Source organism: Salvelinus alpinus, chromosome 35 (assembly GCF_045679555.1).
Source record: "Salvelinus alpinus chromosome 35, SLU_Salpinus.1, whole genome shotgun sequence".
Taxonomy (NCBI): Eukaryota; Metazoa; Chordata; class Actinopteri; order Salmoniformes; family Salmonidae; genus Salvelinus; species Salvelinus alpinus.
In genome coordinates, this window is record NC_092120.1 from 5,070,801 (window position 1) to 5,086,639 (window position 15,839).

General features: G+C 47.5%; 1 pseudogene; it reads left to right on the forward strand.

Annotated features, from left to right (window-relative positions):
• Nucleotides 1-15,839, forward strand: part of LOC139564274 (activating signal cointegrator 1 complex subunit 3-like) — a 121,701-nt pseudogene that overhangs the window by 100,090 nt on the left and 5,772 nt on the right.

Below are 15,839 nucleotides of genomic sequence, written 5' to 3' on the forward strand. Positions count from 1 at the left end.
ATCTCTCTCTGTCTATCTCTATCTATCTCTGTCTCTCTGTCTATCTCTCTCTCTGTCTCTCTCTCTCTCTGTCTCGCTCTCTCTCTCTCTCTGTCTATCTCTCTCCCCATCTGTTTCATTCTCATATTATTTCTCAATTTCTTCTCCTCTGCAAATGACCTGTAATAGCTTGAACTCCTCTGCATGCTGTATAACCACATCTTTCATACCATTAACTTTAAAGCTTTACACACACACACCCAAACACACACACACACACACACACACACACACACACACACACCCAATCACACCCAAACAAACACACACACACACACCCAAACACACACACCCAAACACACACAGCCAAACACACACACACACACAGCCAAACACACACACACACACACACACGCACAGCCAAACACACACACATACACACACAGCCAAACACACACACATCCAAACACACACATCCAAACACACATACCCAAACACACACCCAAACACACACACACACACACAGCCAAACACACACATACAGACACACACATACACCCAAACACACACACCCACCCACACACAAACACACCCACACACACACAAATGCGCACACAAATGCGCACCCAAACACACACACACACTCAAACGTGCACACACACCCAAACACACACGTACACACACACACACACACACACACTCAAATGTTATTTGTTATTAGAAGTTAATGAAGCACGTAGTTGTGTGCACTTATGGCCATGTCTCATGTGGTAGCTCTTACCCATTAGAGCTGCTGAGCCACGCATGGAAGCCATTTTGGCTGTGCGTTGTCTTAGCTCAGCAAATACTATATGGCCCAAAACCTGGGAATCATTTTGTGATAAGAGGGTATTTTGTTTGTTCCAGGCTGTGGGCTGGCATGGCCCAAGGGCAAGGCTCCTCTAGACCTACAGTTTGTCTAAAGTCTTAATAATTATCTGTTACCCCAGTTTTACCCCTAAAACAAACCCAGAGAAAACAAACAGGCCTATTCTGTGGTATTATTGATGCGTATGATGCAGTGGCTTTTGATCGATGTGTGTCGTGTATTGATTTTTATGTGCTAGCTAGAGAATACACTGTGTGTGTGCTGACGTGTGTTGATAATATACGTTATCTGTATAGATGAAGTGTATCTGTGTTAGTGTGGGGAGCATGGAGTCGTTACTATGGTCAGCGCAGGGTTATGAGTAAATCAATAAGCAGTAAAAACATACATATATTACAGACTCCCCATAGACTCCTTTAATACCGCTGAGTTATTACTGCCACTGGCCACATCTTAAACATGTCCAATAGTATTTATCTGTTTTAGCATAACTTTGCAGCGGCTACAGAGGGTTTATTAGAGAGAAGGGAGAGGTAGAAAAGCATTGTATGTGTCAGCTGTTTCCTTAAAGATGGACTCCTTTTTAGGGACTTTTTAAAGGATTGTCCTTGCTCATGTGGTGTTCTGGACCTATTAGAGGAGTAATAGTCGGGAACTAGATATGAAAATTATATAACGTTTCAATTTCCTCTATTAAATAGCCTAGGATCTTTTATAAACGTGGCTGTTGCTTTTTTGTTGTTGTCTTGTTTCCTAATTGTTATCATCTCTCTTCCTAGGTTTCTGTTACATGTAGGTCTAACCGTGGTTGTGTGTTGTCCAGTTACTACAGCCTGGATGACATCAGCCACGAGACCATCAACAAGTACCTGTCCAACCTGGTGGAGAGGAGTCTCCGAGACCTGGAGTGTTCCTACTGTATGGAGGTAGGAGAGGTAGGGGAGTGTTTGTGTGTACGACGTGTGTGTATATGTGTATATGTGTATATCTCTCTCCAGATGAAATCTCGCGTCTTGTGACGGCCGGCCGCCCAACAACCTGCCCGCTTGACCCTATCCCCTCCTCTCTTCTCCAGACCATTTCCGGAGACCTTCTCCCTTACCTCACCTCGCTCATCAACTCATCCTTGACCGCTGGCTACGTCCCTTCCGTCTTCAAGAGAGCGAGAGTTGCACCCCTTCTGAAAAAACCTACACTCGATCCCTCCGATGTTAACAACTACAGACCAGTATCCCTTCTTTCTTTTCTCTCCAAAACTCTTGAACGTGCCGTCCTTGGCCAGCTCTCCTGCTATCTCTCTCAGAATGACCTTCTTGATCCAAATCAGTCAGGTTTCAAGACTAGTCATTCAACTGAGACTGCTCTTCTCTGTGTCACGGAGGCGCTCCGCACTGCTAAAGCTAACTCTCTCTCCTCTGCTCTCATCCTTCTAGACCTATCGGCTGCCTTTGATACTGTGAACCATCAGATCCTCCTCTCCACCCTCTCCGAGCTGGGCATCTCCGGCGCGGCCCACGCTTGGATTGCGTCCTACCTGACAGGTCGCTCCTACCAGGTGGCGTGGCGAGAATCTGTCTCCGCACCACGTGCTCTCACCACTGGTGTCCCCCAGGGCTCTGTTCTAGGCCCTCTCCTATTCTCGCTATACACCAAGTCACTTGGCTCTGTCATATCCTCACATGGTCTCTCCTATCATTGCTATGCAGACGACACACAATTAATCTTCTCCTTTCCCCCCTCTGATAACCAGGTGGTGAATCGCATCTCTGCATGTCTGGCAGACATATCAGTGTGGATGACGGATCACCACCTCAAGCTGAACCTCGGCAAGACGGAGCTGCTCTTCCTCCCGGGGAAGGACTGCCCGTTCCATGATCTCGCCATCACGGTTGACAACTCCATTGTGTCCTCCTCCCAGAGTGCTAAGAACCTTGGCGTGATCCTGGACAACACCCTGTCGTTCTCAACTAACATCAAGGCGGTGACCCGTTCCTGTAGGTTCATGCTCTACAACATTCGCAGAGTACGACCCTGCCTCACGCAGGAAGCGGCGCAGGTCCTAATCCAGGCACTTGTCATCTCCCGTCTGGATTACTGCAACTCGCTGTTGGCTGGGCTCCCTGCCTGTGCCATTAAACCCCTACAACTCATCCAGAACGCCGCAGCCCGTCTGGTGTTCAACTTTCCCAAGTTCTCTCACGTCACCCCGCTCCTCCGCTCTCTCCACTGGCTTCCAGTTGAAGCTCGCATCCGCTACAAGACCATGGTGCTTGCCTACGGAGCTGTGAGGGGAACGGCACCTCCGTACCTTCAGGCTCTGATCAGGCCCTACACCCAAACAAGGGCACTGCGTTCATCCACCTCTGGCCTGCTCGCCTCCCTACCTCTGAGGAAGTACAGTTCCCGCTCAGCCCAGTCAAAACTGTTCGCTGCTCTGGCACCCCAATGGTGGAACAAACTCCCTCACGACGCCAGGTCAGCGGAGTCAATCACCACCTTCCGGAGACACCTGAAACCCCACCTCTTTAAGGAATACCTAGGATAGGATAAAGTAATCCTTCTAACCCCCCCCCCCTTAAAAGAGTTAGATGCACTATTGTAAAGTGGTTGTTCCACTGGATATCATAAGGTGAATGCACCAATTTGTAAGTCGCTCTGGATAAGAGCGTCTGCTAAATGACTTAAATGTAAATGTAAATATGCACATGTATTCATATTGATTAATGTGCCTGTAGTAGTAAGGCAGTGTGAAGATATAAGGCACACAGGTACATACTGAGGTTTGTGGTTTGTGTTGATAGATTTAACATGAATCAGTACAGTTGACCATGTCTTCTTGCCTCTCTTCCTCTCTGTCTTCTCTCCTCACTGTCTCCTTTCATCTCTTTTGCCCTGTTTCCTCTCCTCTCTGTCTTCCCTCCTGTCTTCCTCCAGGATGATTGCACCATTGAGGCCCTGACGTACGGTCGTATCTCCTACTACTATCTGAAGCACCAGACAGTCAGGATGTTCAAGGAGAGGCTGAGGGCTGAGCTGCCCATCCAGGACATCCTCTCTGTCCTCACGGTATGTCTGACTGCCTGCTGGGAATGACCACAGAACATGATGACATTGTCTTATTTTCATCAGGGCATCTATCTCTTCTACTATATACTGCCCTGGACTGTCCTGGACTAGACTGGACTGTCCTGGACTGGACTGGACTCGACTCCATCCTCAGCGGTGGGACTACAGCATTGATTTGCATTTCCTTTTCTGAATGTTTGAGTGTGTAGTTTAATCTAATAGTCTATCAGGCATTGTGCAGGCCGATGTCATTTGTTTACCATACTACTGTGCTTCTACATGTGCTTCTCCCATTGTGTTCACATTGAGAAAGAGAGATGGATAGACTACTGGACAGTATAATAGGTAGATGACCATGATTGAGGTCTGGATCTCAGTTCTGTCAAATGAACACCTCTTTATCTGGGCCTCATTAACTCCCCTCATTACTCCTGGGTGTATGTGTCTTTGTTCTCCTTTCTCCTCCATTCTTCCTCTTTTTCCCAGTTAATAGCGAGTACCTATTCCTCCTCTCCCTCTACTCCCTGTTTTAGTCTGTTATTCCTAGTGAGGCTGGTAATTGGTGGATGGTAAATTGTGGGATCATTAGGACACAAAGCAGTTTCACACCTCTCCTCAATAGGGGTCACCCGGCGACATCATAGTTGTGTCAGATAACCCGTTGTGCCCCATCCACCCTCTGACTCCCCCATGATGGCTCTCACCCAGACATTTCGACGAGATGGGAGGGTGAAGGATCACAGATTATAGAGGAACTGTTGGGAAGGAAATGTTTTGAAAATGCAGAAAATATGTAGACATTATCTTCCCCTCTTTTGCTCCCACAACGCCCCCAGCCGGTCCCTACACCCCCCTGTCCCTTGTCCACTCCCCCCAGCTAGATTCCCTTATCCACTCCCCCAGCTAGATTCCCTTATCCACTCCCCCAGCTAGATTCCCTTATCCACTCCCCCCAGCTAGATTCCCTTATCCACTCCCCCAGCTAGATTCCCTTATCCACTCCCCCAGCTAGATTCCCTTGTCCACTCTCCCCAGCTAGATTCCCTTGTCCACTCCCCCCAGCTAGATTCCCTTATCCACTCCCCCCAGCTAGATGCCCTTGTCCACTCCCCCCAGCTAGATTCCCTTATCCACTCCCCCCAGCTAGATTCCCTTATCCACTCCCCCCAGCTAGATTCCCTTGTCCACTCCCCCAGCTAGATTCCCTTGTCAACTCCCCCCAGCTAGATTCCCTTATCCACTCCCCCCAGCTAGATTCCCTTGTCCACTCCCCCAGCAAGATTCCCTTATCCACTCCCCCCAGCTAGATGCCCTTGTCCACTCCCCCCAGCTAGATTCCCTTATCCACTCCCCCCAGCTAGATGCCCTTGTCCACTCCCCCCAGCTAGATTCCCTTATCCACTCCCCCCAGCTAGATTCCCTTATCCACTCCCCCCGGCTAGATTTCCTTGTCCACTCCCCCCAGCTAGATTCCCTTGTCCACTCCCCCCAGCTAGATGCCCTTGTCCACTCCCCCCAGCTAGATCCTTTTATCCACTCCCCCCAGCTAGATGCCCTTGTCCACTCCCCCCAGCTAGATTCCCTTATCCTCTCCCCCCAGCTAGATTCCCTTGTCCACTCCCCCCAGCTAGATTCCCTTATCCACTCCCCCCAGCTAGATTCCCTTATCCACTCCCCCCAGCTAGATGACCTTGTCCACTCCCCCCAGCTAGATGCCCTTGTTCACTCCCCCCAGCTAGATGCCCTTGTCCACTCCCCCCAGCTAGATTCCCTTGTCCACTCCCCCCAGCTAGATGCCCTTATCCACTCCCCCCTGCTAGATTCCTTTGTCCACTCCCCCCAGCTAGATGCCCTTGTCCACTCCCCCCAGCTAGATTCCCTTGTCCACTCCCCCCAGCTAGATGCCCTTGTCCACTCCCCCCAGCTAGATTCCCTTATCCACTCCCCCCAGCTAGATTCCCTTGTCCACTCCCCCCAGCTAGATGCCCTTGTCCACTCCCCCCAGCTAGATGCCCTTGTTCACTCCCCCCAGCTAGATGCCCTTGTCCACTCCCCCCAGCTACATTCCCTTGTCCACTCCCCCCAGCAAGATGCCCTTATCCACTACCCCCTGCTAGATTCCCTTGTCCACTCCCCCCAGCTAGATGCCCTTGTCCACTCCCCCCAGCTAGATGCCCTTGTCCACTCCCCCCAGCTAGATGCCCTTGTCCACTCCCCCCAGCTAGATGCCCTTGTTCACTCCCCCCAGCTAGATGCCCTTGTCCACTCCCCCCAGCTAGATTCCCTTGTCCACTCCCCCCAGCTAGATGCCCTTATCCACTACCCCCTGCTAGATTCCCTTGTCCACTCCCCCCAGCTAGATGCCCTTGTTCACTCCCCCCAGCTAGATTCCCTTGTCCACTCCCCCCAGCTAGATGCCCTTGTCCACTCCCCCCAGCTAGATTCCCTTATCCACTCCCCCCAGCTAGATTCCCTTGTCCACTCCCCCCAGCTAGATTCCCTTATCCACTCCCCCCAGCTAGATGCCCTTGTCCACTCCCCCCAGCTAGATTCCCTTATCCACTCCCCCCAGCTAGATGCCCTTGTCCACTCCCCCCAGCTAGATGCCCTTGTCCACTCCCCCCAGCTAGATTCCCTTGTCCACTCCCCCCAGCTAGATGCCCTTGTCCACTCCCCCCAGCTAGATCCCCTTATCCACTCCCCCCAGCTAGATTCCCTTATCCACTCCCCCCAGCTAGATTCCCTTGTCCACTCCCCCCAGCTAGATGCCCTTGTCCACTCCCCCCAGCTAGATTCCCTTGTCCACTCCCCCCAGGTAGATTCCCTTGTCCACTCCCTCCAGCTAGATTCCCTTATCCACTCCCCCCAGCTAGATGCCCTTGTCCACTCCCCCCAGCTAGATTCCCTTATCCACTCCCCCCAGCTAGATGCCCTTGTCCACTCCCCCCAGCTAGATGCCCTTGTCCACTCCCCCTAGCTAGATTCCCTTATCCACTCCCCCCAGCTAGATTCCCTTATCCACTCCCCCCAGCTAGATTCCCTTGTCCACTCCCCCCAGCTAGATTCCCTTATCCACTCCCCCCAGCTAGATTCCCTTGTCCACTCCCCCCAGCTAGATTACCTTGTCCACTCCCCCCAGCTAGATTCCCTTATCCACTCCCCCCAGCTAGATTCCCTTATCCACTCTCCCCAGCTAGATGCCCTTGTCCACTCCCCCAGCTAGATTCCCTTATCCACTCCCCCAGCTAGATTCCCTTGTCCACTCCCCCCAGCTAGATTCCCTTGTCCACTCGCCCCAGCTAGATTCCCTTGTCCACTCCCCCCAGCTAGATTCCCTTGTCCACTCCCCCAGCTAGATTCCCTTGTCCACTCCCCCCAGCTAGATTCCCTTGTCCACTCCCCCAGCTAGATTCCCTTGTCCACTCCCCCAGCTAGATTCCCTTGTCCACTCCCCCCAGCTAGATTCCCTTATCCACTCCCCCCAGCTAGATTCCCTTATCCACTCCCCCCAGCTAGATGCCCTTGTCCACTCCCCCAGCTAGATTCCCTTATCCACTACCCCCAGCTAGATTCCCTCATCCACTCCCCCAGCTAGATTCCCTTGTCCACTCCCCCAGCTAGATTCCCTTGTCCACTCCCCCAGCTAGATTCCCTTGTCCACTCCCCCCAGCTAGATTCCCTTATCCACTCCCCCCAGCTAGATTCCCTTGTCCACTCCCCCAGCTAGATTCCCTCATCCACTCCCCCAGCTAGATTCCCTTGTCCACTCCCCCCAGCTAGATTCCCTTGTCCACTCCCCCCAGCTAGATTCCCTTGTCCACTCCCCCAGCTAGATGCCCTTGTCCACTCCCCCCAGCTAGATTCCCTTGTCCACTCCCCCCAGCTAGATTCCCTTGTCCACTCTCCCAGCTAGATGCCCTTGTCCACTCCCCCTAGCTAGATTCCCTTATCCACTCCCCCCAGCTAGATTCCCTTATCCACTCCCCCCAGCTAGATTCCCTTGTCCACTCCCCCCAGCTAGATTCCCTTATCCACTCCCCCCAGCTAGATTCCCTTGTCCACTCCCCCCAGCTAGATTACCTTGTCCACTCCCCCCAGCTAGATTCCCTTATCCACTCCCCCCAGCTAGATTCCCTTATCCACTCTCCCCAGCTAGATGCCCTTGTCCACTCCCCCAGCTAGATTCCCTTATCCACTCCCCCAGCTAGATTCCCTTGTCCACTCCCCCCAGCTAGATTCCCTTGTCCACTCGCCCCAGCTAGATTCCCTTGTCCACTCCCCCCAGCTAGATTCCCTTGTCCACTCCCCCAGCTAGATTCCCTTGTCCACTCCCCCCAGCTAGATTCCCTTGTCCACTCCCCCAGCTAGATTCCCTTGTCCACTCCCCCAGCTAGATTCCCTTGTCCACTCCCCCAGCTAGATTCCCTTATCCACTCCCCCCAGCTAGATTCCCTTATCCACTCCCCCCAGCTAGATGCCCTTGTCCACTCCCCCAGCTAGATTCCCTTGTCCACTCCCCCAGCTAGATGCCCTTGTCCACTCCCCCAGCTAGATTCCCTTGTCCACTCCCCCAGCTAGATGCCCTTGTCCACTCCCCCAGCTAGATTCCCTTATCCACTCCCCCCAGCTAGATTCCCTTGTCCACTACCCCAGCTAGATTCCCTTATCCACTCCCCCCAGCTAGATGCCCTTGTCCACTCCCCCAGCTAGATTCCCTTATCCACTACCCCCAGCTAGATTCCCTCATCCACTCCCCCAGCTAGATTCCCTTGTCCACTCCCCCAGCTAGATTCCCTTGTCCACTCCCCCAGCTAGATTCCCTTGTCCACTCCCCCCAGCTAGATTCCCTTATCCACTCCCCCCAGCTAGATTCCCTTGTCCACTCCCCCAGCTAGATTCCCTCATCCACTCCCCCAGCTAGATTCCCTTGTCCACTCCCCCCAGCTAGATTCCCTTGTCCACTCCCCCCAGCTAGATTCCCTTGTCCACTCCCCCAGCTAGATGCCCTTGTCCACTCCCCCCAGCTAGATTCCCTTGTCCACTCCCCCCAGCTAGATTCCCTTGTCCACTCTCCCAGCTAGATGCCCTTGTCCACTCCCCCCAGCTAGATTCCCTTTTCCACCCCCCGAAGCTCTACTTTTGCCTCTTCTTAAAGTTCACAAGTGACCTACTATATACACACACACACACTGAAAGAGTATGTGAAAAAAGTATGTTTCTCTTCCTCTCTTTCTCTTCTCTCTGTCTGTCTCTCTGTTTCTCCTTCTCTTTCCAATATTTGCCTCCCCTTTTCCCTCCCTCCCTGTCTGTAAATGTCACTAAAGAGAAAGTGTGCAGGAGAGATGGATGGAGGGAGGGAGGCAGGGATGGATTGCTGGATGGAGTGAGTAGGGGAATTAGCAGTTAGTGTGTTATGAGGATCTCTTTATAAAGATCTATTGTCTTTATCCCCTGCACATCTGCATGCAGACACTAAACCACTGCCATATCAATCCCGTTTTTCCCCTCATCGTTCCCTCTGTTCCTCAATCCCCCTCTTTTCTAACACTGCATCTCTCTGCTGATGGATGTCAGCTTAACAGTCCAGAGCAGGGTAGGCCCAATGACAAATGTCTCCGCTGGTTCTCTGTTGACAGAAATACGTTGGGGAAACTTAACGTACTGCAGTGAGTTAGAGAAACGCAGAAAAAGAGCCATGCGTGTCCATGCATCTGTGTCCTCTGAAACCCCACAAACAAACCTCAACACAGAACACCACATCAGCACTAAACACAGCCCGATTGATAGGGCATCATGGTTTTATATTAGACCAAATGGTTTTATGTTAGACCAAATGGTTTTATACTAGACCAAATGGTTTTATACTAGACCAAATGGTTTTATACTAGACCAAATGGTTTTATACTAGACCAAATGGTTTTATACTAGACCCAATGGTTTTATACTAGACCAAATGGTTTTATATTAGACCAAATGGTTTTATGTTAGACCAAATGGTTTTATACTAGACCAAATGGTTTTATACTAGACCAAATGGTTTTATACTAGACTAAATGGTTTTATACTAGACCCAATGGTTTTATACTAGACCCAATGGTTTTATACTAGACCCAATGGTTTTATACTAGACCCAATGGTTTTATACTAGACCCAATGGTTTTATATTAGACCCAATGGTTTTATACTAGACACAATGGTTTTATACTAGACCCAATGGTTTTATACTAGACCCAATGGTTTTATACTAGACCCAATGGTTTTATATTAAACGCAATGGTTTTATACTAGACCCAATGGTTTTATACTCAACCAAATGGTTTTATATTAGACCCAATGGTTTTATGTTAGACCAAATGGTTTTATGTTAGACCAAATGGTCTTATGTTAGACCCAATGGTTTTATGTTAGACCAAATGGTTTTATATTAGACCAAATGGTTTTATACTAGACCAAATGGTTTTATATTAGACCAAATGGTTTTATATTAGACCAAATGGTTTTATACTAGACCAAATGGTTTTATATTAGACCAAATGGTTTTATACTAGACCAAATGGTTTTATACTAGACCAAATGGTTTTATATTAGACCAAATGGTTTTATATTAGACCAAATGGTTTTATACTAGACCAAATGGTTTTATATTAGACCAAATGGTTTTATACTAGACCAAATGGTTTTATATTAAACCAAATGGTTTTATACTAGACCAAATGGTTTTATATTAGACCAAATGGTTTTATACTAGACCAAATGGTTTTATATTAAACCAAATGGTTTTATACTAGACCAAATGGTTTTATATTAGACCAAATGGTTTTATACTAGACCAAATGGTTTTATATTAAACCAAATGGTTTTATACTAGACCAAATGGTTTTATATTAGACCAAATGGTTTTATACTAGACCAAATGGTTTTATATTAAACCAAATGGTTTTATATTAGACCAAATGGTTTTATACTAGACCAAATGGTTTTATATTAAACCAAATGGTTTTATACTAGACCAAATGGTTTTATACTAGACCAAATGGGTTTTATATTAGACCCAATGGTTTTATGTTAGACCAAATGGTTTTATATTAGACCAAATGGTTTTATATTAGACCAAATGGTTTTATATTAGACCAAATGGTTTTATATTAGACCAAATGGTTTTATACTAGACCAAATGGTTTTATACTAGACCAAATGGTGTTATTTTAGACCAAATGGTTTTATATTAGACCAAATGGTTTTATATTAGACCAAATGGTTTTATATTAAACCAAATGGTTTTATACTAGACCAAATGGTTTTATACTAGACCAAATGGTTTTATACTAGACCAAATGGTTTTATATTAGACCAAATGGTTTTATACTAGACCAAATGATTTTATACTAGACCAAATGGTTTTATATTAGACCAAATGGTTTTATATTAGACCAAATGGTTTTAAATAGCCTATACATATCCTATGAGGAGTGAAGAATAGAGATGTGGGTAGACATTTAGACATTCCACCTAGACTGAGTGTTTTGGTTGTTCAACATCATCCATTCACAGTTTAGCACAGAGTCTAACAATATGAAAGAGAACCACCACTGCACATTGTATTAAAAAATAAAACTTTATATTGTGGGAAATTGCTATGTAGTTGCTGACTATTCATAGGATTTTATGAGCAGGTGCAGACAGTTGTAACTTAAGGTTTCTTCATTCGCTGAGAGGTTTTGCTCTTAAATATATTTTGGGTGGACTGCTCTCTTGGGTGAGGGGAGCCAGTGATCCTGATGCAGCTGTTTTAACAGAGATGACTGAAACAAAGGATCTAACCACAGAACCACAGCAGGGTACTAACTTCCTCCTCGCTGACTTTGATCTCTCTCCTTCTCGCTTTCTCTTTATATCCCCCTCTCTCTTCTCTTCTCTTCTCTCTCCCTCTCCTCCCCCTCCCTTCCTCCCTCACCCCCCTTCCCTGAACAGTGAGCTGGCTCAGCGTCTCCCCCTGCAGGTCGACCCCTACAGCTACGACAGCGCCCACACCAAGACCCACCTGCTGCTGCAGGCCCATTTCAGCCACGCCCAGCTACTCTGCTCCGACTACGGCACCGACTCCAAGACCGTGCTGGACAACGCCATACGCATCTGTCAGTGTGTGTGCAAGATCTGCTGTGTAGGTTTATGTACTGTACCACACACTACATCCCTCTGGGTACATCCACCGCCCTGCTCCTTTCTGAACAGTGCACCTCTGAAATACTTCCTCTGTTTTCTTGTCCTTTTGTTTCCATCAAAAAGAACACCTTGCTTTCATACATCCTAGAATGGATCCTCTCTCAGCCCTGGGATTCAGACCCTGAGCACATTTCCATGTGTCAGTCAGTCAGAGCACCAGTACTCAGATGTTCTGGGTGGAAGAAAGCTCTTCCCTTTTCATTCAATATGGGAAATGGAAGGCTTGTCTAAAGACACAGAGAGGCAGTTTCTGCTTAGTGCTTGGAGCAACTTTGTAGCATGATCAGGACAGAGTGCAGTAGAGGTGACATAGGGATGACATAGAGAAGATATAGACAGGGCTCTAAATTTAATGTTTTTATTGGTAGCACTGGTGCTCCCAACTTTAAAAAAAAGTTAGGAGCACAACAGAAAATCTAGGAGCACCAAAATATATATATGTTTTAATTGATTAAGATATAGCATATTGGGTCTATATGAATTCTAGCTACTTTTGAGGCACATGTTGTGGTATATAACTAATATTTAACCCTGTAAGACATTTGTTTATTGTCAAAAGCTAAAATGTCATTTAAATGACAAAGTGTTTGGCTGGTGGGGTTTCTGTACTGTGTGTGTAATAGAGTTTGCCAAATAAACGACCACTCGAATGGTACAAATCATCAAGATATATCATTTTTTCAGGTAAGTCTACTTTGCAGTTAACATTTAATTTGGAAAGTTGTGTGGGAAAGCCTTTAGAAATGACTGTTTCGGTGTCACTAACTGGCTACAGGAAGTGCTGGACAGTGCACACGGGCATTCCCATGCCGTTACGTCTTCAGAAAGTTGAAGGAAAAATACAAGTCAGTGATGCATACTTGAATATTCTTTACTTTGGATTGAACAAATAGGCTTTGGATTGAACGACTCTACGGTAGGGCACTCAGAAACAACTGCACAGTGAAGCATGTCATTACAACCATTATTATCTGGGTGATTTGTTTTCCTGGTTATACTGGTGCTCTCAAAATAAAATGTTATCTCCACAGCACGATATCCAGGAGCACGTTGCCACCAAATGGTTGCTCTTTAGAGCCCTGGATATAGACATGACATAGAGGTGCCATAAAGGTGTCATAGAGGGCATCAGATGCCAGGAGACTGGTAAACCGAAAGCCTAACAAGGTTTTAAAATAATCTAAATGATCATTGTTGACTTGTGTTCAAACTATTTCCATTTCAGTGTGATAATGAATCTGTATATGTTTTTGCCCATGGTGATAATTTCAGCCTTTTTAAAAGACAAAGACAAATACTGTATCTATTTTGGGTCTCTGGCTTCCTAGCATGAAAGTGTTGAGCGTGATGAGGATGACAGTCAGGTTTGACCACAGGACCTCACAGGGACAGCACGGCTTTAACAAGACAGACTGCACTGTCTGCCACTAACCTAACCACCACACACACACTTACTGCTGATAGTTCCAGTACACACACAATACACACACACACAATCTTAGAATACACACACACATAATGTGGATCCTGACCGGCAGGAGCCCATGTCACTCAGGAGGGTGTGGAGATGAGTTGTAGCTCCTCGTAAAAAGAGCCTTATCAGGGATTGCTCCTAACAACCAGGCCTACCCACAAAGTGCCCTGGCCACCAGATCCCAGGTCTGCTGGTGATTGGCCATGCCTGGGAGAGATTTGGTCCATGTATGCCCGTAGGATCTGGTTCTGTAACCCATTGTTGCTGCCTTTGTATGTGTGGGGGGATGATCTGCAAAGCGCTGACTGTGTGTGTGTCTGGTAGTGATTGTCCATTGCTCGTCCACTTTTATGGCTCCCTGCTTTGCCAGGCCAGGCTAACAGAGCTTTTTTCCTCATGTGGCGAGGGTATCGTATTCATTAGAGCCAAACGGAAAATGAAATCAAGCGTCTCTTTTTGGACTGAAGTTTCAGTCCGTTTTCTTCCGTTTGATGCCTAATGAATATGGCCCAGCTAACGGGGACTCCAGTGACATCAGCCGTAGTTCTGTCACCATCCATTTGCTTCTTCAGCTTCTGTGAAATGTTAATCAGTACTACTTTAATTTGTACTGCATTAGCATTTTGATTAACTCTGCCGGGGCTTCGCCTGTGCACTCAAGGTCCTCTTTAGTCATAGTTACTGCCGGGGAATTACTTTCTGATTAATTAAGTTTGTTAGAATACAGCGGAGCTTGGCAAACTCTAACCTTACGAGGGAGGGAGGGAGCAGGTTAGCGTTATTTCATCATGAATCTTGTTCTGGAGGGAGCTCTGCAGAGTGGTCATAAAATATGATTTTAAACCTTAACACTAACCTTAACAACACTGCTAACCCTAATGCCTAACCCTAACATTAAATTAACACCAAAAGGCAAAAAAGCAACACCAAAAAGCAACATAGCCAATTTTTACTTGTCAGCTTGCCCCAGTTCTGCCTCCAGGACAAGGCTCATCCCAAAAAACGTCAACCTGCGAAAAAGTAGTGGGGGGGTGTTACAGAAATTGAGGGCTGTATTTATTGTGTAGATGTTTAGCATATGTGCATGAATGTGTAAAGACATGCTGAATTTGAGTGAGCAAAATGGGCTCAATCGTAACATAACTCATTGTGAGTAAATCTCACACTGATGTCAGTGGGGGATTTTATATAGTCATATAAATGCACGCATTTTTCAACTAAAGTATTTCCTGTCTGTCTACAGGCCATGCTGGACGTAGCAGCCAACGAGGGCTGGCTGGTGACTGCTCTCAGCATCTGTAACCTGGTGCAGATGATCGTTCAGGGCAGGTGGCTCAATGACTCCTCTATACTGACCCTACCTACCATAGAGCAGCAGCACCTCTACCTGTTCAGGTAGACAACATGACTCTACTGACCCCTGCTGATGGAGGTGTCTGGGTTGTAGTGAAGGTAGACTGCAGCATCAGTCACCACGCAGAGGAGTATAAGAACTTTCTATGTTTCTTATCATCTGTCTGTGTCTTGTCTGTTTGTTGTGCCATCGGACTGTATTTTATGTACCGTTGTATGTTTAAGCACACACAGGATGAGCATGGTGCTAGGACTCTTAATTAACGCTCTATGGCATGGACCATTTTATAATCCACCGACACTATCAAACTCTGCAAGCATTCTTATCATCAGGCAGCATCAGGTACATTCTGCTAACCTCGGGGCTGCTCACGCACACACACTAACACACACACACACAGAGGAAATTCAAGAGTGAGTGTCCAAGGCAATCTTAATTATTTTTACATACACACCATATGGATTTGAGAGACTGTGTCCTACAGTGAAGAATAATTTTGTGCCAACTCAATAAATATGGTAAGGAGAAAGGGATAGAGGGATGAGAGAGGACAGAGGTTCCAGTGGCGACAACACAGCAGGAAGTGTGGTTAGGATTTAAAATCACATGACTAGATCTGCCCCCTGTTGTTCCCTGCAGCAGGTGGAGCACTGAGGGAGGGGCGGAGCCATGGGCTTCCACGGACCAATAGAAGTGCTCCCTGAGCTGATTGCCTCCTGCGAGGGGCGGGAGAACACCTTCGCTGCCATCGTGGGGGAGGAGCTTCAGCCCCATCAGATCTCCCAGGTAACAACCTTCTAACATTCTGCGTTCCTTCACCTCACTGTTATAGAACACATCCAGATACTGGATGTGTAAAGTGTCACTTTCCTATA